Below are 27,815 nucleotides of genomic sequence, written 5' to 3' on the forward strand. Positions count from 1 at the left end.
CATGCCATAGCTAATAGGTCTCGCCTATGGGACCTTATAAGTGTTTAGCCATGCAGCTTATTATCCTAGGTGGTTCAATTGCAGCTTAATTTCTGAACATGTGTAAGGTTATATCAAGCTGAAATTGGAACGTGTGGAAGCTCACGGCCTTGGGAGCAGTGTCTGGTAGCTTGCAGTGGTGTAGGGACAGCCAAGGGAAGCTTGCAGAAGTGAGGAATGTGTGGAAGCATGAGTCATTGGGAGCAGTGTTGCGTAGCTTGCAGTGGTGTAGGGACAGCCAAGGAAGATAACAGAAGTGATCCATGTACACAGGGGCACTTGCCTTTTTGCTACATTTCTACTGATTTATGAGACAAGCAGCGAGGGGACTGGTGATAGGGGCAGCTTGGAGCACCACATAAGAGCTGTGCGTGGTGGCTGTGATTCGGGTGCAGCGCTAAGTGCTCAAAAATATAAGCGTGTTCAAATTAAAAGAACGGTGTGCATGCGTGCCACAACAAACACTTGTGGAGTACTCGATTGCACTATAGCGTGGCGGCCATAAATCAAGTGCCACGCTAAGTGGAAAGTGCTAGGTGTCAGTGTATAAAAAAAAAAAAAAGTTCCAAAGACAGCACGTACAGTAGCAACAAGTGGAAGAAGGCCTGGGGGTGATCCATGTCAGACAACAATTGAGAAAAAGGTGGGACTAGCAGGAACCAATTAGAAGCAACGTTTTTTTACAGGACACTGACAACAGCTCACAGTTACGAAAGCGATAAAGTTTGAGTGCCTAAGAGTGCCGTATGCAGCCCACTGGCGGATTATGAAGGCAAGAACCTGCAAGCTCCTACAAAAGGGGCAACTACCACCACAGCTTCTAAGCTAGTGGAATGAGAGAGGAAATTACTAACCATCTCAGTGAACCAACAAGGACAAGGCACAAGTCTCCGGCTATAGGGCAGGAGGATCAGAACATTTTCAAATACTAGTATCTATACATTCTAACATCAGCCAAGCCGAGTATATGGCTACCAAAAACTGTGCAAAGGAGAAATACCTGCCTTCGCAATTTTGTTTCCGCTCCGATCTAAAGGCATAAATGTATGTGCACCCTTAAAAGAAAAACACTTTATAGAAACCAAAGACACTGCACTGGAAAAAAGTGATGATAGAAGCAGGCATAGCCTTGTACATTAGAGCATTGTATTTCAAGGGTACCTTTTCACAAGGTAACCGGCCCTGCAAGCATTCACTATGAAACAAAAGTAGCTCTTTCTTAGCCAGGGGTGATGGGAAAAATTGCACCCAAAGATTGTGGTCAGGATGGCTAGGTAGGGGCGAACTTCAAGGCTCCGTTAGCAGCTTGAGGTCAGACACTCTTGCAAGGGGCGCATGTGCAGTCTTGTGTGCAGTACTGTTGCAATGGATACAGCAGTTATTTGCAATTGACTCATTACTGTCCTCACTGTGGGAGGATGATGGTTCTGAAAATGAAGCAGCAGCTTAAGGAATGCCATTACCCTCTCTGTATTAGGGTGGGCTTTACCCATGTCAAGGGTAAAACCCAGAAAAGGCTGAACTTTCTGGGATTGGAGGTGGGACTTTTTGACACTGATGACGAAACCTAGCCTGTGCATCAGAGACACTCCTGTCTGACTGTATGCTAGGCATTGGCTTTTGCTGCTTTTCAGCCAATTATCTAGGTAAGGAAAGACATGAATGGTATTTCTACACAGGTACTACCACCAGACATTTGATAATCAGTGTCAAGGCCCTAGTGATGGCAGAGGAAAAAACGTTCAACTGATAGTGTTGGCAACCTAAGATGAAGTGCAAGTTAGTGGTGGACCGCATGTATGGGAACGGTGGAAGAAAGCATTCTTTATGTTAAGAACTGCCATGATGTTCCCTTTCTGAAGCAGCAGGATGAAATACTGGATTGTAGTAATGTAGAAGTGCTCTGACGGGATGTAGTGGTTTGGTGACTGACATCTAGGATCAACTGCTAAGCCTTGTTCAGACGAAGTACAGGGGTAGACTCCTTCAACTGTGCTATTGTAGGGAACCAGCTTGAAAGTACCTTTGGATGGTAGTGCCTGTACTTCCCTCCTTTAGCAGTTGCAGATGGTCATGGTTGAGGACGTGGCATTGAGGTGGAATGTTTACTAACACGGTGTAACTCCAACCAGTACCCCTCCGTGATACATCACTGTGCTCATCCATGTGTCAGAGGTTATTTCCTACTGTTGAGGAAGAAAGAAGCATAGTCCTTCCGACATGTTTTGAATTGCCAGGGTTCACAGCAAGGAAGTCAATAAGAGGCAGAGGCACCCCACCTGGAGCCACCTAGCACCTTGTCTCGGTGCTTACCATGTTATCCACTCCTGCCGTGGGACCTTGGTGCTTGTCGATACTGAAGGGCTATTGGTGGAGATACCCTTTCCCCTTTATTCCTCTTCAAGCTTTGTGCTGGCTACACTCAAAGGTAGGTGCTCAGGTCTGGAAGGAAGCATATAAACGTCCTTGAAGTCCTTATGCAGGACATAATTTTTTACTAGTTGCATTTCCAAAAAGCAGGATTGGGATAAACGTCTAGCTATCTATACCCAGCTGCAGTAGCATCCTTTATCAATAATAGGTTTGTCCCATTTTAAGATTTCTGCTATCAAGGCCTTCATGGAGGTCCTTAAGAATCATTCCTCCAACAAGGCATACAGGTGTTATGCATTAGCTTTAAAAGAGCCCCTTGGAGGTGTGCAAGCCCATTCCACCAGCACTGAAGCTGCAACAACTCCACTGGCAAAGGTTGGTGCCTGTCCTAGACATCTACCAGGCTGTGACATGTGCGTTGGTGCATAAGTTTACAAAGCGCTACTGCCTTTGCACCCTCAGTCCTGCAAAACTTCCTGATATGACTCTGCTCCTCAGAACCTTCTTTCTTTGGGAGTTACTGCTTTTGTATCTACATTTTTTTTTTTTTAAGTTTCAGAATCTGCACTTAGAATTATCTGTAATGCTCTTTCTGGGTGATACTCTATCAACCCACAGATTTGTCACTGCCCATCTCCCTTTTCTGTGTACTGGTCATCTGTAGAGTGTAATAAGGTAATAACTCACTCAAGAGAGAAGGACTAAAGTTAATAAAGTAAAGCCAACCTAGGGAGGAGGAGACAAAAATGTTTTTGTAATACCCACCACTAAGGTGGCTAGAAAATTAGACACAAGAGGCAAAAGGAGAAAGGAAAATAAATGTTTTTTCTTAGTACTGCCCTCACACACTTTGCAGTGTCATACTTCATCATAGGCCTGCATCTGAGGTCCAGGTGCAGACCAACACACTGGACGGAGCGCCATTTTTTAAATATGAAGTAGAGTGGTGAGGGAAGTAGACAAACAAAAGAAACGAAAAATAAAGGAAAGAGTCTTCCCTCAAGAAGGGACCAACAAGTGCAGATACGTATAGTTAAAACTACCTAAGAGGATCACCACAAAATACCGTTATTCCTGTGTACCCCTGGCAGGATTAAAATATAGAAAGAGGGATATTCAGGGGAGGTAAAAGTCCCTATATCCCTACTGCAGAAACCAACATGTTTCAGCCAATATTACGTGCCCATCCGGGTCACAATGGCATTTGTCAGGGTATTGATCCCTTGTTTTTTCTGGTCTTCACCCCTACTAAGGTGTTTTTTTACCTCAATTGTAGTGTGGAGGATCTCCAATTACTCACTCTCCAATAATTGCACAGAGGAATCCTTTTTCTGTAAAAGAAACCAAAAACCGTGATTCAAATACCACCAAAACCATCTTAGTTCTTCTCCTAATACACCACTTATTTGGCCTCTATACCACAACAAAAGATTCTAATGCAGTGTCTTAATTATTCTCAGTCAATCGTATGTTCAGTAAAAGTGAAGATGAAATGAACACCACAAGGTGCACCATCACACACTCACACACATAGGTGAGGATAAAAATAAGGACCCTCTCGTAGTCCCTACGGTATTATTCCAATAGTCCATGTGATCTAGATAAAATTCAAGCTCCAACAATAGTATTTCAGTGCCCATACGTGATCGTATGGTCTCATAATGTCATCATACTACTTACAAGAGTTCACAAGTACTTCTCTGAACCCGGGACCTCTGTGGGAACGTGGTCTTCTAGTCAAACTCTGTGTAAAAGAGAATCTAAACTGTATTTTACTTTACATAGAAAAATTGTTTTAGATTACCCACATAACTCAATGGATATTTCTGAAACAAATGTTCCACCCCTTAGGACGCGACTGTGTCAGGTATGTGCAACCAACAGCCAAAAGCCTTTGTCAGCTGTGCTCAATCTGAAACAGATAGAGGACACCTGTGAACGAGCAAGATAGCGTGAGCCTTGGGTGGCAGCAGATCTATGATCTCACGTCATGACACAGGTTATACAGTGCCCCATTTTCAACAGCCTGTTCCCGTCATAGTCACGAGGTATTAGCCCCCACTGAGCCTCACTTACTACTTCAAAGAGCCACCAGTGTCCATTTCCGCACATCAGTCCACCACCGATAGCGGGTTGCCGCCAAGTCCGTGTTTAAATGCAGCTCTCAATGAATCACGTTCACGCCCCACGTTCGTCTCGTGTACGTAATTGCGTCAGGGGCCGTGGACTCGGAAGTGGCTGACTAGAAAGCTAGTCTCCTTCTCAGTACAGGTATTTTTTAGCGGCCATGTTTGAATTCCGGCCACTGTTTTATATTACTCAAAGGCTACTTGATCTATTCTAAGACCCCGGGAACTAAAGAATTGGGAAGAGCGAGAACTCATCCGCGATATTGAGTCAGATTAGATTTATAACCCCATATACTAGAGTATGATAGACACACGCTTATTACCGTCCAGGAGGATTCCAGAAATTACAAGAGATCAATCGTATATTCTCGGTTGTCCCTTATACCCTAAATAGGGACCCATTGAATCATCAACCAGGTAGGAGGCTTATCACTGTCTATACATTTATTTATATCCCCGAATTGAATCATCAACCAGGTGGGAAGCTTATCACTGTCTATTCATTTATTTATAACCCCGAATAATTGGAACCAGGGCATGCAGTCATTCAGGCCCCTTGTACTGCTCTTCAACCTATGCACCCAAAGTTGTTCCCTCAATAATAGGAAATTAGGGACAACAGTGATATTTGGTGGAATGTACGGTTTATCTAATACTGTGCACGATTTGTGAAGAAGAATAAAGAGGAATACTTGAATGATATATACTTTATGGACAATCATATATTATTGTTTGTTTTTGACTGGACCAAGTTGTGCAACCTACAGTGTGGTTCTAAGTTTGTTTTGATCCTGTGGATCACCCTCTGGAATCAACGGGGGTAGTGGAGTTGCACACTATGTAAGCTAAGATAGCTGATTCACTTAGTTTGGGAGGGTTTATAGGAAAAGTCCTGAGAGAGGTGCGACTCAAACCCTTTAGGGTTTGTAGGGTTGAGTTGTTTCCCATTGGCTTAAGGTTTATCTAATACTGTACACCTCAATTCTTGTTCTGAGTGTCTCATTTCATAAAGTATTGTATTGGTTTTACTGCAGCGTATAGTGCTCATATGTTCTAGTATGCAGGTTTTCACCTTGCGCGTTGTCATTCCGCATACTGCATATTGCACGGGCACTTCACTAAATAAATGACATTCTCGGTATTGCATGTTGTATGTTTCCTCTGTTCCCAGAGACGACTCAACCCAATATCTATACTTTTCCCATTGAGTGATGTAGGACAAGCCCTGCAATATCCACACGCATAATGGCCCATGACCGGTGGTAAGTGCCAATTGTGATCTTGTTCAATTGGGAATATTCTTGGGTGTCCTTGGGCGAGTGTTCACAATCGTGTCTTTAATGCTGGCACTCTTTTTGAAGGAAAAAAAGGACCAGTTGATCCAAACCATTAGAATTGAAAATCCGCCAGTTCTTTTGTATTATTTTTTTCATGTGGTTTGATGCCATGTTATATGTGGTCACACAGATACTCCTCTCTACTGCTTCTTTCTCGTATGTTTCCAACAGAGCCTCTCTATTACAATTTTGGGCTCTTTTCTGGGCTTTCTTGATGACATGTTCTGGGTAATTCCTGTTTGTGAGCTTGCTACTTAGGGTATCTGCCTGCATTTTATAATCCGTGACGGTGGAACAATTCCTCCGTAAATGAAGGAACTGTCCATATGGAAGATTCTCCCTCGGGGAACACAGATGGAAACTTTTAAAGGATAACAGAGTGTTCCTGTCAGTTGGTTTATGATAGACGATACTGACAAGGCCACGGTTCTCTGCTCTGATGTTCAAGTCCAAAAACGGCAAGGATTTGTTGGTCATCGCGCCTGTGAAGAATAGAAAAGAATTCCTTTGATTGAGCCATCCAAGGAAGGACTCGGACGAAGTTCTATCACCTCTCCAGATGATAAAAACATCATCAATATATCTGAGCCAAACCCTTATCTGGTCAGAATAAGGGTTGGCTGGCGAGTCAATCGTTTCCTCTTCGAACTGTGACACACAAAGACAGGCTAGACTGGGTGCACAAGAACTCCCCATGGAGGTTCCATGGATTTGCAGATAAAAATTGTCCTCATATTTAAAGAAGTTCTTGGTAAGAGCTATTTCTAAGAGGCTAAGAATGAAGGCCCTCGGAGTCTGATAATCCCACTCTTCTTCAAAGAGGATATTTTCAATCACCCTCAGGGTTTCTCGTTGGGGGATGTTGGTGTACAGTGACTCTATATCAAGTCCAATCATTAGGTCACTGTTTGGATCAAACTCCAAGTCTTTAATTTAATCAAATTTAGCACCTCACGGGTATCCTTAAGGTACGCTGGCATCTTTTGGACTAAAGGACGCAGGTAACTGTCACAAAATTAGGATATAGGTTCCAGAATAGAGTTTGTCCCGAAAACAATCGGGCAACCTGGTGGTGGCCGGGTAAGTTTATGCACTTTAGGTAAAGTGTAAAAGTACGGCACAGTAGGTCGTTGGTTACTGAGAAAAGCTGCCTCCTTTTGACTAACCCATTTCTTAGTGAGGGCCTCTTCCACATGGGAGCCAATCTCTATCCTCAGATCTTCAGTGGGGTCAGCACTCAAAACCGCGTAGTTCCTTCTGTCAATCAATAGGCGAAGGCACTCTGTATTGTAGGTGTGCCTATCCTGAATCACGATCGCACCGCCTTTATCCGCGGGCTTGATGACTATCGTGGAATCATCCCTCAGTTCTTGCAAGGCTTGTATTTCTACTTTCGACAAGTTGAAAAGGGGTTGCTCACTTCAACGTGTTTCCATCTCTTCCACATCTCTCAGAACCGCCTGCTCGAATACTCCTACCTTCGGTGGAAATTGGCCAAGAGAGGGGACAAAAGTGGATCTATTCCTGAGTCCTGTGTCATCTTCTTTGTCTTTTTCAATTGGCTCCGTTCCTTCAAAGAATACCTTCAGGCGAACGCTGCGAAAGAACCCCGCTAGTTCACATTTAAGCTTGAAAGTGTCTAACTGATTCGTAGGAACAAAGCCCAGGCCCTTTTCCAGTACTTTTTCTTGTATCAGACTCAGGGCTAACCTACTCGGGTTCATAATTAAGTGTGTTATCCAGTATTGGGGTATCTTTCATAGATTCACATGCCTGAATCATTCCCCGTCGCCGAGGCGGGAGTCTCGGTAGATAAAAAAAAAAGTAGTGCCAAAAAATAATTAGTAGTAGTAGTAGGCCCAAAGAAAAAAGGCCCTAAGGCCTATATCTTAGAAGCCAATCTACTTCGTTATGTAAAATAACCCAAGAATTGGTAACAACCAATCAGACATCAGCACCCTTCTAGAACCCTCTCAGCAGAGCCAGCTCTCCTCAGATTTTCACCACACGTCGTGTGGAAGGGAGTCTCCCTGAGTGCCTACTCAGTTTCTTCTTTTCTTCAGTATGTCTGACAAAAAAGCTTTGTTTAGACCCTGCAGGACCTGTGATAAGAAGAGGGTCCATGTAGACGACCAGCATGAGGAGTGTATTTATTGTCTTCATCCTAAGCATGTTGCTAAGGACTGTAGAATTTGCCGGACTTTCCCTCCTAAGACCTTAAGGGACAGAGAGGCAAGAGTATTGTTATGGTTGAAATCTTCCTCGGCTGAGGAGGGTGACAGGGCCTCGACATCTAGCAAGAGAGCTAGATCAATTGATAGTTCTTCCAGTGAAGGGAGAAAACATCATAAGGCCTCTCATGTAACTTCTGATCATTCACAGAAGTCACAAGACTCTGACAGATCTAAGAAGTCTTCAACTACTAAAACCGTGAGTAAATCTCAGGTTAAGACTTTGTCAGTGGGATCATCTTATACTATCTCTGTGACTTCTGCTGCTCCTCTGTCGACGTCTACAGTCTCCACTACTTCGATATCGTCACCTATCATGTCTCCTAGGATGTCTAAGACTCCGTTGACAATTGCGTCGACGTCGAGCTTGAAGGAAGTTCTGTCAACGGCATCGTCGATGAGAACATCGACGACGAAAACCCCGTCGACGACGAAAACCCCGTCGACGACGGTGAAGACCCCGTCGACGACGAAAACCCCGTCGACGACGGCGAAGACCCCGTCGACGACGGCGAAGACCCCGTCGACGACGGCGAAGACCCCGTCGACGACGGCGAAGACCCCGTCGACGACGGCGAAGACCCCGTCGACGACGGCGAAGACCCCGTCGACGGCGACTATTCCGTCGACGACGAAGACCCCGTCGACTATGACGGCGAGCCCGTCGACGGCGAAGACCTCGTCGACGATGACGCTCCCGTCGACGATTCTGACAATCCCGTCGACGCCTCAGAAGGCAGCAAGTCCGTCGACGAGGGGAAGCCCGTCGACGAGAGGTTTCCTTAAAATGATTCCACCAACTACTCATGTTACGCCTATTGCGTACACGCATATTCAGTTAAAAACTTTTCATAAACAGGATTACAGTAATACTTCTCCTTTGCTGCCTTCGCATATCTTGGACTCATATGCTGAAGGGGATGATTTTGAAGAGGAGGATGATGAGGGTCCTTTCGGAATAGCTAGGCACCCCTCGGAGTTACATATAAATTGTCAAGAGGTGGATGAGGAAGAAGACTATCATGAGCATGCTTACCAGGAAGGCCTTGCTACACCAGTGTACAGGCATCCCTCAAGGGATTGGGATCGTAGAGAAACGAGTCCTCTCCCGCCTACTCTGATTCAAGATCTTCAGGCTATGCTGGCGGATTACCGCCAACGCTTTCCACCACAACCTCTTCCTAATTTACAACCAACGGAAGAGTCACATACGGACATTCCAAATTCGCCGCTTCACCCTGCTGGTTCGGGGACACAATCGCACCATGATACCATTTCCTCTGATGAGGAAGATATCGAAGAAGGTGAAGTACCGGATAAGGACACCACTCTGGATCCTTGGGATGATTACATCATTCCCATGCCTTCTCCACCTATTCCGCAGCCATCGGATTCTCCTCCAGAGGATATAGGTGGCTTTCACAATTTAATGCAACGTGCAGCAGCCAGGTTTCAACTACCTGTCACTGTGGAGCATACGGATTGTTTCCTCCATGATTTTAAAGAGGAGCAAAGGAAGATTACCAGAGCAATTCCCATCATCGATTTTATTTGGAATGAGGGGTTAAAAATTATGAAGACACCTGCTTCCATACCTGCGGTCCTCCCTCGTATTGATAAGAAATATCGTGCTCCTCCAGAAATGCCCTCTTGTCTAATCGGGCATCCCCGACCAGATTCCGTTATATCACAGGCTGCTCAACAAAAGTCCAAAAATCCGGCTATGCCAATATCAACGCCGCCGGATAGGGAAGGGCGAATATTGGATCTGATCGGCAAGAAGTTCTCTATGGCGGCAACTTCTATCAAAGCTGCAAACTCCTTGGCCATACTCGGTCGCTATGACCGCCAGATGTGGTCAGAATTCTCTGAATTTATAGACCTCATTCCTGAAGATCGTCAACAAGAGGCAAGGAAGATACTTCAAGAGGGAGAACGAGCCGCATCAGAGATCATAGACTGTGCTCTCGATATTGCAAATACCAACTTTAGGCAACTTGCAGGAGCTGCAGTCCTTAGGTGTCAAGGATGGCTTAAGGCAACGTCTTTTAGGCCAGAGGTTCAAGCCAAAATCATTGATATGGCCTATGATGGAGAATCCTTGTTTGGGAAGCATATAGACGAGGCCCTCCTAGCGATCAAGACTGATACGGATACAGCTAAGTCTCTAGCTGCTCTCCAATACAAACGGGGATCTTTCCGTGGTGCAAGAGGTCGAGGCTTTGTATCAAGGGGAAATTATCAAAGTCAGCAAAACAGACAATATCAATCTCAATATAGACAGCCTTATGGACGATCATCATCCAGGCAATCTTCCTCGAATAGTTTCTCTCGTCAGGGAGGAAGAAGGCGATCGAACAATCAGGGTCGCGACGCCAACAAGAAGCAATGATTTACGCTGGACGCCAGTCATCCCTCCTTCCCTCCCAGTGGGAGCAAAGATAACAACTTTTGCACACAATTGGGAGGAGATCACCTCGGATCGTTGGGTCATCGACCTAGTCAGACACGGTCACACCCTGGAGTTCTTAAAACAACCTCCTACTGCCCCGCCCAGGGGTCCCCCTCCCCCTCGTCTTCACTTATTGTTCAAAGAAGCTTTAATAATGCTCTGCAAGAACGCAATAGAGAAGGTTCCTTCGCCCCAGAAGGGAACCGGGTTCTATTCTCGATTTTTCCTCATAAAGAAAAAGTCAGGGGAGTGGCGCCCGATTCTGGATCTCCGCAAGCTCAACAAATTTCTACAGAAGCAGAGTTTTCGGATGGTTACACTGGCCGAAGTTTTGAGCTGCCTGAACAAAGGAGATTTTATGGCTTCTCTGGACCTGGAGGACGCGTACTTCCACATTCCTATCCTTCCCAAGCATCGCAAGTACCTGCGATTTGTAGTGGCTGGCGTCCACTATCAGTTCAAAGTCCTTCCGTTTGGGCTGAAATCTGCTCCAAGAAATTTTACAAAGTGTCTTGCACCAGTAGCAGCGACTCTAAGATCACAGGGAATACAAGTATTCCCGTACCTGGACGACTGGCTGCTCAAAGGCCCTCCGAAGCAGACTACCGTAGAGGCAGTTTCAGCATGCCTAAGTCTATTCTCAAACTTAGGCCTCACTCTCAACCAAAGCAAATCTCAACTGCTCCCTCGTCAAAGGATTCAGTTTCTGGGAGCAATGCTGGACACCAAACAATGCAAGGCATTCTTGTCAGAGGAACGTCAGCTTCGTTTACAAAAGCTAGCACTTTCAATCACAAGAAGGTCAGTTTCTGTCCGGAGGTTTGCGTCTCTTCTGGGGATGTGTTGTTCAACTATAAATCTTGTACCTTTAGCACGGCTCCGAATGAGACCTCTGCAGGAACAATTACATCTACAATGGGAACAGGCCGTGGGGTCGTTCAACGACTCCATCATGATAACACCTCACATGATGGTCTCTCTACATTGGTGGTCACAGATGGAAAACCTGGCGCCGGGCCTCTCTTTTCTAACATCTCCTCCAGAATTCGTGGTAACAACAGACGCCTCCATGGAAGGGTGGGGAGGACATCTCCAAGATTTACAAATTCAGGGACGATGGTCCCAGGAATACCGCCAACAGCATATCAACAGACTGGAGCTTCGCGCCATTTTTCTCACTTTGCAGGCGTTCCTCCCGAGGATTGCAGGGGCCTCAGTGCTGGTCCGGACGGACAACACGACCAGCATGTATTATGTCAACAAACAGGGAGGAACGAGGTCACTGTCCCTTTCGCAGGAAGCTCAGGAACTATGGGAATGGCTTACAACACACAAGATAACCTTACGAGCGGAGCACGTCAGGGGCCTTCACAACACGTTGGCCGACGACCTAAGCAGATCTCTGGCAGGCTGTCACGAATGGGAGATAGAGCAGAAGCAACTAGACACAATTTTTCAATCATGGGGCAAGCCGGCACTGGATTTGTTTGCTACAAAGGAAAACAAGAAATGCCGATATTACGCAAGCAGATTCCCTCAACAGGGATCAAGAGGAAATGCCCTGTCCATGAGATGGTCAGGGCTTTGTCGCTGCACTTGCACGCATGGCTCCTGATTTCCTAGAATATAAAGATCTAACCATTTCACAGGAATGCCGTGAGATTCTATCTAAATCACGCACGCAAAGTACTTTAAAAACGTATCGTTTGAAGTGGAAACGATTTTGTCATTGGTGCGAGGGGAAGGATGTCCATCCTTTACAAGCTCCAGTAGAGCAAATCCTTCCTTATTTGTTATCCCTAGCCAAATCTGGGCTTGCATTCTCATCAATTAAAGTTCATCTTGCGGCTCTATCAAGATTCAGGAAGAGTACTTCTAAGCCTTCGCTCTGTTCCTCTTCATTAATAAAACAATTTATGAAGGGGCTATTCCGTGTTTATCCACCAATTCGTGCACCTTCTCCAGAGTGGGAGTTGAACACAGTTCTAGCTCAATTGATGAAAAGACTGTTTGTGCCTATCCACAAGGCTGAGCTAAAAATTTTAACATGGAAGGTGGCTATTCTTTTGGCTCTTACATCGGCTCGAAGAGTCAGTGAGATTCAAGCGTTCACCATCTCAGAGCCCTTTTTGCAGTTCTCTAAAGACTTTGTTACTCTCAGGACAAATCCACGATTCATCCCTAAAGTTCCGACTCAGTTCCACTTAAATGAGCCAGTAAAACTTAAAGTTTTCTTCCCAAATCCAGCCACTCCATCTGAGCGAGCGTTGCATTCACTGGATGTAAAACGCTGTCTGAAATGAAAAAGGACTAAGGACATCAAGCGGTCCAATCAATTGCTCATAGCTTATGGTCAAGCTACACTTGGGTCCGCTGTGACTAAAGCAACTATAGCCAGATGGTTGGCTTCTACAATTCATTTTTGTCATGATAAAGCCAATAAACCGTTACAAAGCAAAGTCAAGGCGCATTCTACTAGAACTATGGCAGCATCTACTGCATTGTTCGCAGGAGTATCCTTGGAAAATATTTGTCGTGCTGCAACGTGGAGGAATGTTCACACATTCACAAAGCACTACTGTCTGCAATCTACTCTGCAGGAAGATACAGCGGTAGGACAGTCCGTCCTTCGACATCTTTTAGACTAAGGTCAGATATTGTTTTTTTCAATTTACTGTTTATAATTGCTATATTTTAAGCTACATTGTCTTTTCTTTGTGTAAGATACATGTTTGGATTTTAAGAGAGGACATCTTATGCCTTCTACTTATCAAATTGCGGGCGTAATTGGGAGTGTATCAGCAATAGTCTCCCACCATCCGCAAACGACTGTATGCTCTGCATACTGCTTGCTACTCTGATTCAGGCATGTGAATCTATGAAAGATACCCCAATACTGGATAAGAAAACAAGTTACTTACCTGTAACTACAGTTATCCAGTATTGGTATCTTTCATAGATTCACATGCACCCACCCTCCTCCCCGCAGAGTCAGTTCTCTATGTTTGGGATATAAGCTTCCCACTCGTGCTAGGAAAATCTGAGGAGAGCTGGCTCTGCTGAGAGGGTTCTAGAAGAGTGCTGATGTCTGATTGGTTGTTACCAATTCTTGGGTTATTTTACATAACGAAGTAGATAGGCTTCTAAGATATAGGCCTTAGGGCCTTTTTTCTTTGGGCCTACTACTACTACTACTACTAATTATTTTTTGGCACTACTTTTTTTTTTTTTTTTTTATCTACCGAGACTCCCGCCTCGGCGACGGGGAATGATTCAGGCATGTGAATCTATGAAAGATACCAATACTGGATAACTGTAGTTACAGGTAAGTAACTTGTTTTCTTCCCTGCTGCTGCTCAGTTCCCCCTCTTGTGACATGCTGCAAGTTACCCTCTGGTTGATGTCCTCCCATTGCACCCACTGTTCTGTGGATTGGTCATCTGTACAGTGTAATAAGGTCTCATGTTAGATTTTGACTAACTGTCATTTAAGTTTGTTTACAATGATTCATGCAGAAAGAGAAATATTAAGAAACTGACGTCAGCATGCAGGGTTGGTGCCTATATGTAGCCTACTAAGTTACTTCCGTAGTGGCTTGAGATTGATGTGGAGCCACACAACGCAGGAGTCATTCCTGGGAGAAATGTTCATACCCAATCAAGCACCTTGGATATTTTGAAGGTGAGGATTCTGTGAGTAATTAAAGTATCCACCAGAAAGAGTGTTGGCGAAGATAAGGAACTTGGGCTTTTGATCCGCAGATCACTGCAACCTAGGTTGTTTCTACTGTAGAAAATAATTGTCAGGATGAGATGGGTGAACACAGTGACCGATTCTAGAATTCAGATCCAGTAAGCAAGTGGATATAGAACAAGAAGTCAAAGATCCCTATGGATTAGGATGTGATCCCTATCATGATGGCACTACTGCCCTAAGTAATGTTTATCTCCAGCATGCTTTTCTACACCAACCCATTCATCAAAAACAATATAAATTACCGACCGCCATGGCAGGAGCAGAGCTTTATCAGATCAAGCTTTTAACCCTTGGTTTGAATTTACCATTAATGATTTTGGGGGGGAGGTAGGGGGCAGTTCACTTGAAACTGTGGGACTTACTTGTTTATCCCTACCTAGAAGACTGGATCTGAAAGCGAAATCCCTTCAAAAAATGTTCCACAAACAAAAAAGCAATAAGATTGTTACTCCAAGTAATCCCCACTTACTGTAACCCAAAGTCTAGCCAAGCGGTCATTAACTGCTCTTCCAGCATGCAAATGGTGGCTGGGGAGTCTCATTTCACTTGTCACACCTAGGGTGGCACAACTAATACTGCAGGCTCTGGGGTGACCACCTAACATATATGCCCTGGTTATCATTTATGGACTTACAGGCAAGTGAGCTTAGCCAATTATGTATGAGCCAATTCGACATACTAGTTTGAGGGTAAGGGCACATACACTGAGGGCTGGTTTGCAGGCCTCAGTGCACTCTCTGAGTCGACAAATCAACAGTATTAGTCCAAAAACTTGGAGATGCGTCCCTGGCACATCTTCTCTAGTGACTGACACCTTTCAATAGCCTACAACTGTATGATCTTAGATTTCTCCTGACAACTACTGTGAATGCGGTCCTTTGTTTCAGTATGTATTACATTTTACGTTGTTCGTCTAGCCAGGCTTGAACATCTGTTTCGGATAATTGGTCTGGTAAAATGTTAGTATTAGGCCTAATGTCATCGGTTCCTTTGCATTTTTTTACATTATTCACATGTTCATTTGCTATAGCCTGTGGGTGCCTGCAGGAGAGCAGAATCACCCCATTGGGATGCTTCTGTCATGATGATCACCTGGGATTGGATTCCATCTAGTTCCTCCACAGAAAACGTGTCAGATTTTGTGACTAGTCCCAGAGAGATAAGGGGATACTGAGCTGACATTGTTTCAACTTTGCCCTTTTTGCATATTCCAATCTGACAGCTCCAGAAACACTCTATCACAAATTGAGAGCAGGATGGAGGAATAGAGGTGGGAATCTTTCATGATAAACTAACAAAATGGGTAGTAAGGAAAGAGAGCCTGCCAATTAACTACAGAGGATGGGGGAGTTTTTTCAGAGAACAATGAGCTATGAAAGGGCAGAGGCAAACTCAATGATTTAAAATGGTACCTCTGCCTCCTTCCTTTAACACTCTTCAGGCTAACCGGCTACAAAGGATTCCCAGAATGTCCTAGTGGGGGCCCTTCAATTAACATCTGCTGTCCAGGCTCTCCCTACAACCATCCATCTTAGGTATCACTTGAATACAGCAAATATGAAATAAATCCCAATGTGGCTATGAGCACCTGAGTCTGCACACGCATCTACACACTCATGGTTCTGTACACACATACGACATTCATGTCCGATGGGCAAAAGATTCAGATGCAGTAGACTGTCAGACCAGTTTAAAATATATACAGGAAAGCCTGGTAGGTTATTCTCACTAAGAAGCAACACGTAAAAAGGCCTTTTTTGCTACTAAAACCATATAACTGTCAGTCCACTACAACTTAATTAACTGACTGTAGTCCTCCTCCTCAAACAATGGGGGCAAATGCAGAGCACCTCTGACCTCAGAGCCCAGATCAAAATCTTAATCAACAGATTTACTCAATTCCTTCAACACCGACACCAATGATTTTGTAACTAAACTCAAATAGGTCTCACATGTAATCATAGGTTGGGTACTAGGTGGCTGAGCAAAGTCAGCACTCTCAAATTCCATCACATCCAATCGCTCACACCTGGGAAAAGCTAAGTTTAACAAACTGTGCAGAGGTAATTCTCTTCGCAACTGGGCAAGCAATTACCTTTTTTAAATCTATTTAACACACATAAAATACATTTCTAACTGCTGACACGACTTTGCCATTTAAAGCAATTGCAAAGCCAGACAATTGTAGGGCCAACCAAAATCACTCAGAAGTCTGCAACCGGTTTATGCACAAGGCTGAAGAAGAATCCTGCAGCGTTCTTCTATTAAACAATGTCAGGCAGTGGGCGACCTGTTGAGGTCAAGCTGTACAATACCGTCCCATCTGGAGCAGCCGGTATCGCTCTCCATGCCTCCTGTAGCACTCTTTCTTATTGCACTAATCCCCCTCACACTTTTGCTTGCCAGTTTCAGTGATGGGCTACCTACGAGTTGCCCATGGGCCCGAGTTCCTTTACTCAGATCAGGTCACCCGCCCAGCACGCCACACTCACCGGACTTTTGTAGAGCCACTGCTTCCCCGTGTGGTGCCGATTCCAGCCTCCCTCTCCGCCATATTGCTGGGGAAGCCATGTCGATTTCGGGATCGCTGAGGGAAGGACCCTGTGCCCGGGCTGTTTCAAAAATGAGGCGCCAATGCGCCTGTCTGTCCACTGGCGTCCTGTTCCTGCCTTTTGTCGGATGTTGGTGGCATCTGAACACCTCTGAGAGCTCTCTCTGCCAGCGTAGATCGTTGCCCCCAATGAATAGCTACAGTGCACGGGGTGATTTCGTAACCCTGACAGTCTCCTGTGTTAGGGTCCAGGCGGGAGGGTCTTGTATCGACTGCAGTCTGCGTCAGCCGTCGAAAAGGCAAACTCAGACACGGTCAGTGTGATTACCCAGCCCAAGAACCGCGTAGATATGGGGAACAGCAGGCGGTCAGTATGATTTCGCACTCGTCTTCAGTAGGATGCAGTGTTTCTTAACTGGGGATCTGACCTTCCACTATATCTCAGTAGTGCTTCCCGGCCGCCATTTTGGAGTCAGGTAAATGTGTTCTCTACTGAATTACTGCACCATTGCCCTTGCTTGCATGCTGAGAGGGTAGAGTTGCCGCCTGACTCCCTCATGTTCCAGACACTTCGACAAGGTACCAATTCAGCCACTTTGTGCCTCCACTGCCGTTAGTTCGCCTTCATATGGCCTCGTGGATGCCTGTGAGATATGCGCTGGCGTCAGTAAGTCTATTTGTGTGTGTGGGGGGGGGGTCGTCTACGCGACTTGGGGGAGCGATCCTCCACCCACCGCCACTCTCAGCTGCCTCTGTATGCACAAACTGAAGTTTACGTGGCCTATGGGCCCTCTGTAACGCTCGTAGTTGACAACATTTTGGTGGTCTGGGTCGGTATGCGGGTCAATTTGGAAATCATGTAGTATGCATCCCATTTTGCAGCACAAGGGATCTTGCGGAGTCCCAGGGTGTCCATTCTATGCAATGCAAACACAAGGAGTTGATGGACAGAGTGCTGAAACTTTTTAAACACTCACCCCCAGTTTCAGACCTGGGTTGAATCCATCACCATTCCTTCCTATGCAATGCTCCACTATCAGCTTGGGCCCTTATGTCATGACTTTTCCCAAATTATTGAGGTTTAAGTTAAACAATTAATGTAATCACTTGCTCAGTTATGCAATAGGAACGGAGTTGCAACCAATAATTGGAGATTGAAGTGGAGTTTAAGGAACTCTAAGATGGCCACCAATGTGCATTTTGCCCAGCAGCATTCTAATGTTCTTAAACAATTTGCAGTGCAGCTTAGAATAGAATGTCTGGTGCACGATGACTCTAAAGTGCACTCTTCACTGAAGCCTTTCCCCTGTGAGGAGTGAATTCTATAGTATTCCATTGTGTTAGTGAAGTTTAGGGTAGTGGCAATGTGTAAGGCGTCATATTAGTTCCATCATGTGTCAGGGACTGAATAATGTCTTTTTTTTTAGAAGGATTAGTGTCCTTCCCCGGAGTATCTCCGTGTTACTAGTGAGCAGTGTTTTCTCCTTGTTACTTCCATTTGCAGGTGGGCGGAGTAACTCAATATTATTCCGCCTACTTCAGCCGAAGTAGTGTTCCTTGAAATATCCCCTCCAATCATCTCCTGTCTAGGAGACCAGTGTTCCAGCTTCGCGCCTGCTAAAAGAAGTGAGCATTATTTTGAGACGCTCCGATTTCGAAAACAGATTCACTGGCAATAATTATCTCTTGGACTTCTCCAGTCTAAGATTAGTTTTTGAGGATCTTCCTGAAAATAAAGCTAAGTGACCATTTTTGTTAAATGCATAATCTAGAGACTTTTCCTGGAGAGATAGAAAAGGAGTAAAAACTATTTCAAGTTTTTTTCCTAGCGTTTAGTTCTTCTCGTATTGAAGAAGTAGCTGAGTCAAGATTCTGAAGTGAGTACTAAGAGAATGAAAATATACTTACCTGAAAGTTAATTGCTGAAGAGACGAGCTCTCAATTGAATTGCTATGACCAAAGAGACAAAGGAAGGTTATTTGGATCTTGATATTTCTTTGGGAAATATATCTATATACCAAATATTACACATTAAAAAATCCAGCTATTCACCAACAGAAGAGTGGATAAATCCTAATCCGTTTGGGTTACGTAATCTAGAGCTCATGCACTGCAAACACTCATTAATACATGCACATATATATTTAAGTACATCAGGAAATTGTATTAAAGACTTCAAAGTGTTATGTTTTACAGTTTCCTTAAAAACTGTTAAGAGCGAGTGCTAGCCCCAGAGAGAAATCGGACCTGAAGATGGTTCATACTCCAGTGAAGGAAGAAGACAACCCAAGAGGAGTAGGCAGTCTCTTCTTTATCACCATCCCCTTCTCCCCCTTGGAGCGCTCCAGTCATACAGTATTATCTTGGATGATGGAGGGGACTCAGGAGGGGCATTGGGAAAGGTCTTCAATCTGCTCCTGTGGAAGTTTGGGGCAAGACGCCTTCTGAAACCTTTCCAGGAGTGATTGCCTCCAAGATATCAAAGGAGGTGGCTGGGGCGACCTCCAGCACCTGGTAATTAAGTGTTTACCCGTCAATAGCACTAAATCAAGTAAGCAAAAAGTGACTCTCTGTCCTTTACTTCTGCGGAATAGACCCAGGTTACATGTCTCCAACGTGTGGGATACCTTGCATCGCGTACATGCATATTATTGAGTTGTTACATGCTGCCAGTAGATAATGAGAATTGGGCACGCCCATTACATGTGAAGGAGGTCAGCGTCCAGAAGGTGGCATCTGGTGCAGTGGGCATCTGCGCAGTTAAAGTACCTGTTATCTTGGCTGGGGTTAAGTAAGCTCTCTGAATTATGTTATATTGCATAAGGTGTAAACAGGCCTTCCTGTGGACATGAACTGGGCCTTCCAATATAGCGGCCTACCCCTTGTCCTTGCTCGGACGAGCTAAGGCAGTGTCCCAGAGTTTTCTCAGAGGTCTGCAGTGTGGTGACGCAATTATTCTGCAAACCATTTCGTGAGGTGCCTCCCCATCCCCATGACTTGCAGGTATTGAATATTAAGGTGCGTCGTCTGAGGTTCTCTCGACATATCCCCCATTTGGCCCCCAGTGCTGTAATCAGTGAGGTGTGTAAGAGGGATTGGCCTGGTGGTTTCCCGTCATCTTCCACCAGTGTGTCATAAGGTGCCAGTGCGCCATCTCGGTAAATGTCTTCTAAGGTGTGCAGCCGGCCTCCAGCAGGTAGAGAGTTCAGTGGGTGAGGTAGTGTTGCCACCCCATGGCGTTCCCAACAGGGGTAGCGCAGGCCTGTATGGGGTGATGGTACATGTGATGTGCAGGCTACGATGAAAGCATTTTTAGGCAACCTCCAGTAGCAGAGGTCCTGGTGGTCTTCCATGGGGTGAAAAAGTCAGAGTATCTCCGATAGGGACCAGGTCAGCGGGAACGTGGCAGTGTCCTGGAGCTCCAACCCTGCCACCTATCCAGCCACACACTGGAGTTGAGGCGAGGTAGCACTGCTCCATATTTGGTACAGCAGGCTCTCCTCTATCGGTGGGTAAGCACAGCTTAGGCAGTGCTACCCTACAGTGAGACATGTTCCTAATAAAATCTCATAGGTCCCTCAAATGAGCAAAAGGTGGGGGGGAGGTGTATATTGGCAAGTTAGCGAAGACCTAGAGTAGTCGGGGTAGAACCACCATTTTGAGCAGGGCTATGCAGCCATGACAGACCGTGAGAGTGTGTGCCAGAACGACATCTGGGATCTTAAAGCGTTGATCACGCTCATCAGGTTGCCCTCCAGCAGCTGCCATATCACAGGAATACCATTAAGGACATAGGTAGGGTCGGGTGTGAAGGGTTGAATGGAAACAGACAGGACTTGAGCCAATTAACCTGCAGACCTGAAAGAATGGCAAAGTCATTGAGAGTCTGAGCTAGCGTGTTAGGTGCCACCCGTATGTCCCTAACAAATAGGAGGAGGTTGTTGGTGTATAAGGAAATCGTATGTGTTCCGTCCTCAATTGGGATACCCCATTCTGGTTTAAACGTTCGGAGAGCCATGGCAAGTGGCTCAATAGTTAGGTGTAGAAGAGCAGTGGGGAAAGCGGGCAGCCCTGTCGGTTAACCCTGCTTATCTGGATAAGGTCTGAAATGTAAGAACCAGCCTTAAGTCTAGCAGATGGGGTGATGTAAAGCAGCTTAATCAGCTGGAGGAATCTGGCCCCAATACCATATAGTGGTAGGGTGCCAAACAGGAATCCCCCAATAAGCGAATCAAAGGCCTTCTTGAAGTCCAGTATCAGGCACCCACAGTCAGGCCAGCACTGAACATCGTATTTAGAGACACAGAAGAAGCGTTGCAAATTTAACAAGGTGGTGCATGCTGGCACAAACCCGTTCAGACCATTGTGGAACCAGGGAGGGGACTAGCATTGCCAAATGGTCTGCCAGAATTTTTTCCAAGAATTTATTGTCTGTATTGAGTAATGTCAGTGGTAGGTAGGATCCCAGAGCAGAGATGAGTATGGCTTCATGCAAGCAGAAGGGGAGGTAAGAGGCCTGCGCGTTGTTCAGGTGTAATGGTGGGTAACCGAATTGTGGAAAAGAAAGCTTCAAAGTGGTTTGGGATAGCGTCCATGATCTATTTATAGAGTGAGGTATAGTGTTTCGTCATTTCCGCATGTATTTCATGCTGTATATGCAGAAGATACGCTGCAGAGGATTGTAATGAAATAATGGGTTGCCTGGGCTGATCTTGATGTATCAGCCACACCAAAAGTCGGCTGGAGTGGTCCGCTGCTGCATTAGTGTGGGATGAGTGTGCCATGTAATCCAGGCATCAGTGGTTCCAGCAGAGAGGTGTGCTTGGATTGTGCTTTCGCCAGTCGGCGATTGTATGTTGGGTCAGTCACTGAGCGTGCCTCCAATTTCAGGAGCGTCCGTTCATTATGCATAATGTCACCGTCTAGTTGCTTGCAAATGTTCCAATTTAGCCCCATGCAGTGCCCCCTGATGGTCACCTTAAAAGCACCCCATTCAATCAGTCTGTCAGTGGTTATGTTGGTATTGAGTTCAAATTAGTCTGCTGTCGCAGTGTCCAAAGACGTACGAAATGGTGGGTCTTCTAGCGCAGCAGGTTGTAGGCAGCAGGTGTTTTTGGCAGGTATGCTATTATCCCATGCTAGTTGTAGGAGTTGGGAGTGATGATCAGAGTACGTGCGCCCCAGGTAGCCCGTGTGTTGAACCATGGGGAGGAGGCACATCAATCTTACAATTCGACCCAGTCAAACATGCAGGGTGTGTGGTGAGGAGTAAAAGGAATATATGCATGGGCTGGGATTGCGGGCGCGCCATATAGCTACAAGGTACCAGTGGAGGAGCAAATCGCTTAGGTCTTGGGCGTCGGATATAGCTGAAATGCGGAGTATAGGTGGAAAGGAGCGATCCACGGCTGTGTCCAGTGCAGAGTTGAAGTATCCCCCTAGGAGCCAGGAGATCCCACTCCAACACGAGAGTGTGCCAGATAATGTGCACAGGAACAAGGTCTGGTCTATGTTGGGTGCGCATACTGCTCCCAGCAAAAGGCTCTGGCCATCTAGTCGGCTGTGAATTAACACATATCGGCTGCATTAATCTCTACCTCTTTCGCTGCGAAAGGGATCCCTGGTCTTACCCAAACCAATACCCCCAGGCATAAGAGTAGTAGTCAGTAGTGAACACCTATCCTCGCCACTGCCGATTGAGTCTGCAAGCTTCAATCAGTATCCATGTGGCTCTTGTAGTAGTGCAATGTGAGTGGACCTGCGCTTAAGGTAGGAATATACAGCGTAGCGATGCAAGGGTGTCTGCATACTCCTCACGTTTAAGGTGACAATGTTCATGTGTGACATGAGATGACTGGGTCGTAGTTTGCCTACGACCATGTTGCGCTGTTCGGAGGCATGTACGATGTGCAATATTGTTGGCGAGCAAGGAAGCCGAGGTGGCGTGGTGGCCTTCCGGGCAATTCGTGAAAACTGGGAAGAAAGGCGAAATCGTAATAGGAAATATTGAGAGCGAAGTTACTGTGGGCATCTGCCCAAACTGCCAAACTGTGAGCACCAATTACCGGCCACAAGGGTTGCTTGCATAAGTTGCGGTGGTGATGTCACAAAGGCTGGGGCTGCAGTGCCCCATGTATCAAGGTAGAGAGATGCCAATAATCGAGGCGATTGTGTATATGAAGCAGCAAGGCATAGCATTGCAGTGACTACCTGTATCCCAGGGCGGGTGGCATGTCCCTGTGGGCCAGGCCGAAATCAGCTGTGAATTAAGAGAGGTTAGCACATGTATGAACTGTACTGTCGGAGTTAAGGGAGGACCACCAGTTAGAGGCACATGAGTGACAGTAATCAATGTCTCATCAGGTCGCAGGCGGTTTGGGGAGTCACTTCAGGTGGCACCGTCCAGTCTGTTCTAGAGGGCCTTGTGGTGGAGGAGCCATCCTCGCTGAAGGATTTCACAGAGGTTGTGTTGGGGTCCGGGCTCTGGTTGTGGCTACACATGGTGGATGCCATCTGTAGGACTTGACTGCTTTTCATGATTACTTGTTCCAGATTTGGAATGGAGCCAGGCCCTGGGGATGAAGCTCCTGCTTTCGACGCCCCTGGTGATGGCCCCGAACGGCACCCCCAGGTCACACCAAGTCCGTGGGTGTAGGGCATATGGTTGTGAGTCCAGTCGACTCAATCTTGTTCCAGGCTTCTTCTGCGTAATTGAAGAAATGTGCAGTCCCGTCAGCCATGACATGGAGGCTGGCAGAGAATAGGAATATCGTATCGTATGCCCCGTTCCGGAGGCGTCGATTAACTGTAAGAAAGGAACTCCTCTGTCGCTGTACCGCCATGATGTAGTCATGGAATAGCATGACAGAGGCATTTTCTATTTTTATCTCTTGCAGCTTAAGTGCTTTGTGTAGGATCGAGCCGCTGTCCCTGCGATTAAGCAAACAGAATAGGAAGCGCCCAGGGTTAGTGCTAGGGAGTGGACAGTGGGTTGGTACTCGATGGGCTCGTTCAACGGCAAAGTGAGAGGAGAGTGCCATGTCAGGAACCAGATCGTGGCTCCAGGTCGCATAGGTCACCGAGTCCAAACCTTCCACACCTCCTGAGAGGCTAACCACTCATATGTTATTCCTTCTAGAGCGGCCTTTTGCGTTCTCTGCCCTGCATTCTAGTGTGTGCATACAGTCCACCAGGACTTGCTCCAGAGAGGCCGATTTGCTCAACATTTTGTACCTTGTCTGCCTGTTTGTGGTGGTCAGCGTGTAACAGATTTAAGTCCATCACAACTTTGTCTCTTCTGCTTTCAAATGATATGCGGGTCTGTTTGAGGGCTGCTCCAATCTTTTCCACAGCTTGTAGTACAGTGTTGAGTTTAGTGCCGAGGGACTCCTTTGGATCTGGGTGTCCCATTGTTGCATGGTCCCCAAGTTGTCGCTCCATGACTGATGATTGTCGCGGCGTCCCCAACTGAGCTTCCGAACGTAGGCATCCCATGTTGAAGTGGCATGTGTTAAGCATCAGGAGGGCCCAAGACGGGCAGCGCACACTTGGGATATCTTCTAACCAACCTGTTCAGATGTTTCGGTAGAGGGTCTTGCATGGTATGCCCCCACTTTTTGCTGAATTGCTGAATGTACTTTGACTGAGTGTGCCCTGGACTCCTGCCAATCAGGTGTCCAGGGCCTATGTTCCTTCCCTAAAACCCAAATTGGCAAACCCTGGCCACATGTCAGCCTCTAGCTGCGTGCCCTATGCCAGTGGTGTGGGCACAGGAGCATGTGCCCTGTGCCCCTACAGTACCCAGGTCCATTCCTTGTCACTGTAAGTGCAGTGCTGCCTTTTAAGAGTATATGGTGCTGGGAGCTCGTCAAACACGAACTCCTCAGCACCATGATGGCAACACTGAAGGCTGAGAAGTTTGGTATCAAACTTCTCAGCACATTAAACCCGCACTGATGCCAGTGTGGGATTTAATGTACAATGCACTACAGAGGGCATCTTAGAGATGCCCCCTGAAACCTAACCTACAATCCACGTCTTGTCTGAGAGGCTGCCTAGGCTGACACACAGCAGACATGTTGCTGGACCCCTGGGTGGAGAGCCCACGCTCTCCTGGGCCTGCAACAATGCACATCCTGGGTGAGGTGCTAGGTCGCCTCCCCCAGGATGGGCAGGGGGAAGCTTCAAAGGCATGCCACCTTTGTGAGCTTCTCCAGGCTACTTTCTGTACTCAGTAACTGGCCCCCACCGGTTCTGACCCCCCACTCTGGCGGGAAGACTGGCCGGAAACTCCAAGTAAGGACAGGGGATGTGCCAGCCCTGCCAACCCCACCCCTCAGGTGGGGGAGGAGAGGTGAAGCACATCTCTGGGCTCTCGGCATCTTGAAGATGGGGAGCCATACCCAATCAGGACTAGGCCACTGCCCCCCTCCCACAGGAGAGTGGCAGGATAGGGGGTGTACCCACCCCAGGACAGGGACCTAGTGGTCCCTGCCCTTTACCTACCTGTAACGCCCCTAAATTTAGTATTTAGGGGCACCCTGAACCTTCCTTCCTCAGATTCTAAAACAGCAAAGAAGATCAAGAAGAAAGAAAACCTGCCGTGCAGCTGCTAAGAAGAGGATGACACCAACTGCTTTGGCCCCAGCCCTACCGGCCTGTCGACCCTCGAACCTGCTCCTGCTAAATACCGGCCCCACCTGTGGCCAGCAACCTCACAAACCCTGGAGGACCTGGCTACCTTGTGACTCTGAGCACCTGGGATTCCCACGAGCAGTGGGTCTGCTCAAAGCAAGTATCTAACTCCTGGCACCAGCCCAGAACCGCGAACCCTGCACACTCTGCACCCGCCAAGCCTGGCCTGTGCTGGAGTGGACAAAGACCCTGAGGACTGTGACACCGAATCCGGCACGCAAGGACCCACCTCGACGCTCCTGACAACGCCTGCAGCCTCAGAACCAAGGACCCCCCCCCCCTACCGCGATCAACAGAGGGTAAGATTTCCCGACGCCAAAAAGCAGCCCTGCACCCGGCGCCCTGCGGCCCCCTGTGCCCGAATCCAGGGTACCTACCTATCCTCCAACTACCCAACTTACCTCTCGAAGTGGTGGGCACACCTGAAGAATCTTTGTCCCCGAGCTTGCAGCCTTTGTTCGTCCTTGAGCTTTCCCATTGCAATCCATTGAGCTCCCGAAGGCTCAAAAGCACCCTGCACCCAGCCGCCCGAGTGGCCCTGGCAGTGCAACTTCTACTCCTACCTACTTCCCCCTTTGCCCTGAGCAAGTGACCAGGAGCCTAGCTCCCACAGCTGCGTGGCCTGCTAGTCAGCAGCCACCAACCAAGGCCCCCCTGCCTCCCATAGGATAACATTGGGCCTAACTCACTCTGCACCCGGCTGCCCCTGTGCCGCTGAGGGTGTAACAACTGTACTTACCTGACCCTGGGAGACCCCCGAGTCTGTGCCCGGGACCTTAACTCTGCCAGTCGAGTACTTACCCAAAAGCCGATAACTCACTTTTCTTCCATAGGGTATCATTGACTGGCTTCTTCTGAAATTTCTTCTAAGTGTGGAGTTTCTAAACTTTAAAATATTCACCTAAAATCAACCGAGTAACGAAAACGGAAATACTCACCTGCTATTAGGAGAGATCCCACTGCTGGATCTTGGTGCCCAGCACTGACCCTGAAATGTACTCCCAACCCTACTTACCCCATAGGAAACCATTGACTGTTTTTCTGTGAAATTTCTTCTAAGTGTCGATTTTTGCAAACTACAAATAATCTTTAAAAATCGTACCAACTGTGAAAACGTAATCTGAAAGAAACACGTTAGTTAGATTCCTCACCTTAGAATATCCCCAGGCGTCAGACTGGATCCGGAAGATTTTTCGTCAGCAATACCCCTTGCGCGTCGCTAGGCGTCGTCTGCGGCTCCGCGTCCGTCGTCGGCGTCGTGCGCCGGAATGACGTCGTCGGAGTACTTAGACGCCGCCCTCGCGCGCTGACGTCAGTTCTTCTTTTTTCCGCGCCAGTAAGCGCAGATCCGGGAGAGCTACCCCTTTAGTCAATTTTTGACTAATTTTTTGATCCTGTCAATCGACTCCGGTGCCGGTAGGATGCCTGGTTTTAAAGCCTGTGCTGACTGTAACCGCCTGATGTCGGTTACGGACCATCACCGCCGGTGCCTGTACTGCTTGGGCCTCGACCACGACGCGGAGTCGTGCTCGGACTGTAAGGCCCTGACCTCGAAGGCTAGACGGGAGCGGTCCCGTAAGTTTCTCGAGATTCGCCACTCGGCTCCGCGCGCCTCTCGATCCCGGTCCAGGAGGAGGTCCAAGGATCGGTCGCGGAGCCGCAGCCGACGTCACCATCGGTCGTCGGGATCCAAGTCTTCGGGTAAGTCGAAGCATTCCAAGAAGTCTAAGAGGCGACATCGCTCTTCGGACTCCCCTCGCCGGTCGCGCGACTCGGCCGAGGGTCAGGGTGGTTCCACCCCCGCGGCTCCGGCAGAGCCGGAGGCGCCGCGCACGTCCCCATACCCTCCGGGTATGGGGACGTGCGAGGGACCCGTTCTCGAGTCCCCGTCGACGCCGGTCGACCTCGTCACGCCTCCTCCGCCGGCGTCGACACCGGTACCACCCCCGACGCCTACGTCGACTCCGCTCGACGTCGTGCCCCAGTTCAGTCCCGCTCCGGGCCCGGCGCCGGTCCGGCGTCGATGGACGCCGAGATCGACGCCGCTAGAGACACATTTTGTCTACCGCCCGGCTCCGTTACTTTCTCCTCTACACCAGGAGTCGGATGATGGGGACTACTGGGAGGGATCCGAGGATCCTATGGCCGCTCAGGCCCAACTATCCCAGGACTGGGCAGATGAACTGGGGGAGGCCAGTGGTCTGGATACCTCGCCAGACACTGGATTCATCTCCCCTCCGACTGTGGCTTCGG

General features: G+C 47.4%; 1 protein-coding gene across 9 annotated transcripts in view; it reads left to right on the top strand.

The window, feature by feature from the left end:
• Positions 1 to 27,815, top strand: part of KMT2C (lysine methyltransferase 2C) — a 1,736,691-nt gene that overhangs the window by 734,557 nt on the left and 974,319 nt on the right. The window lies entirely within an intron of this gene.

Source organism: Triturus cristatus, chromosome 10 (assembly GCF_964204655.1).
Source record: "Triturus cristatus chromosome 10, aTriCri1.1, whole genome shotgun sequence".
Lineage (NCBI taxonomy): Eukaryota > Metazoa > Chordata > Amphibia > Caudata > Salamandridae > Triturus > Triturus cristatus.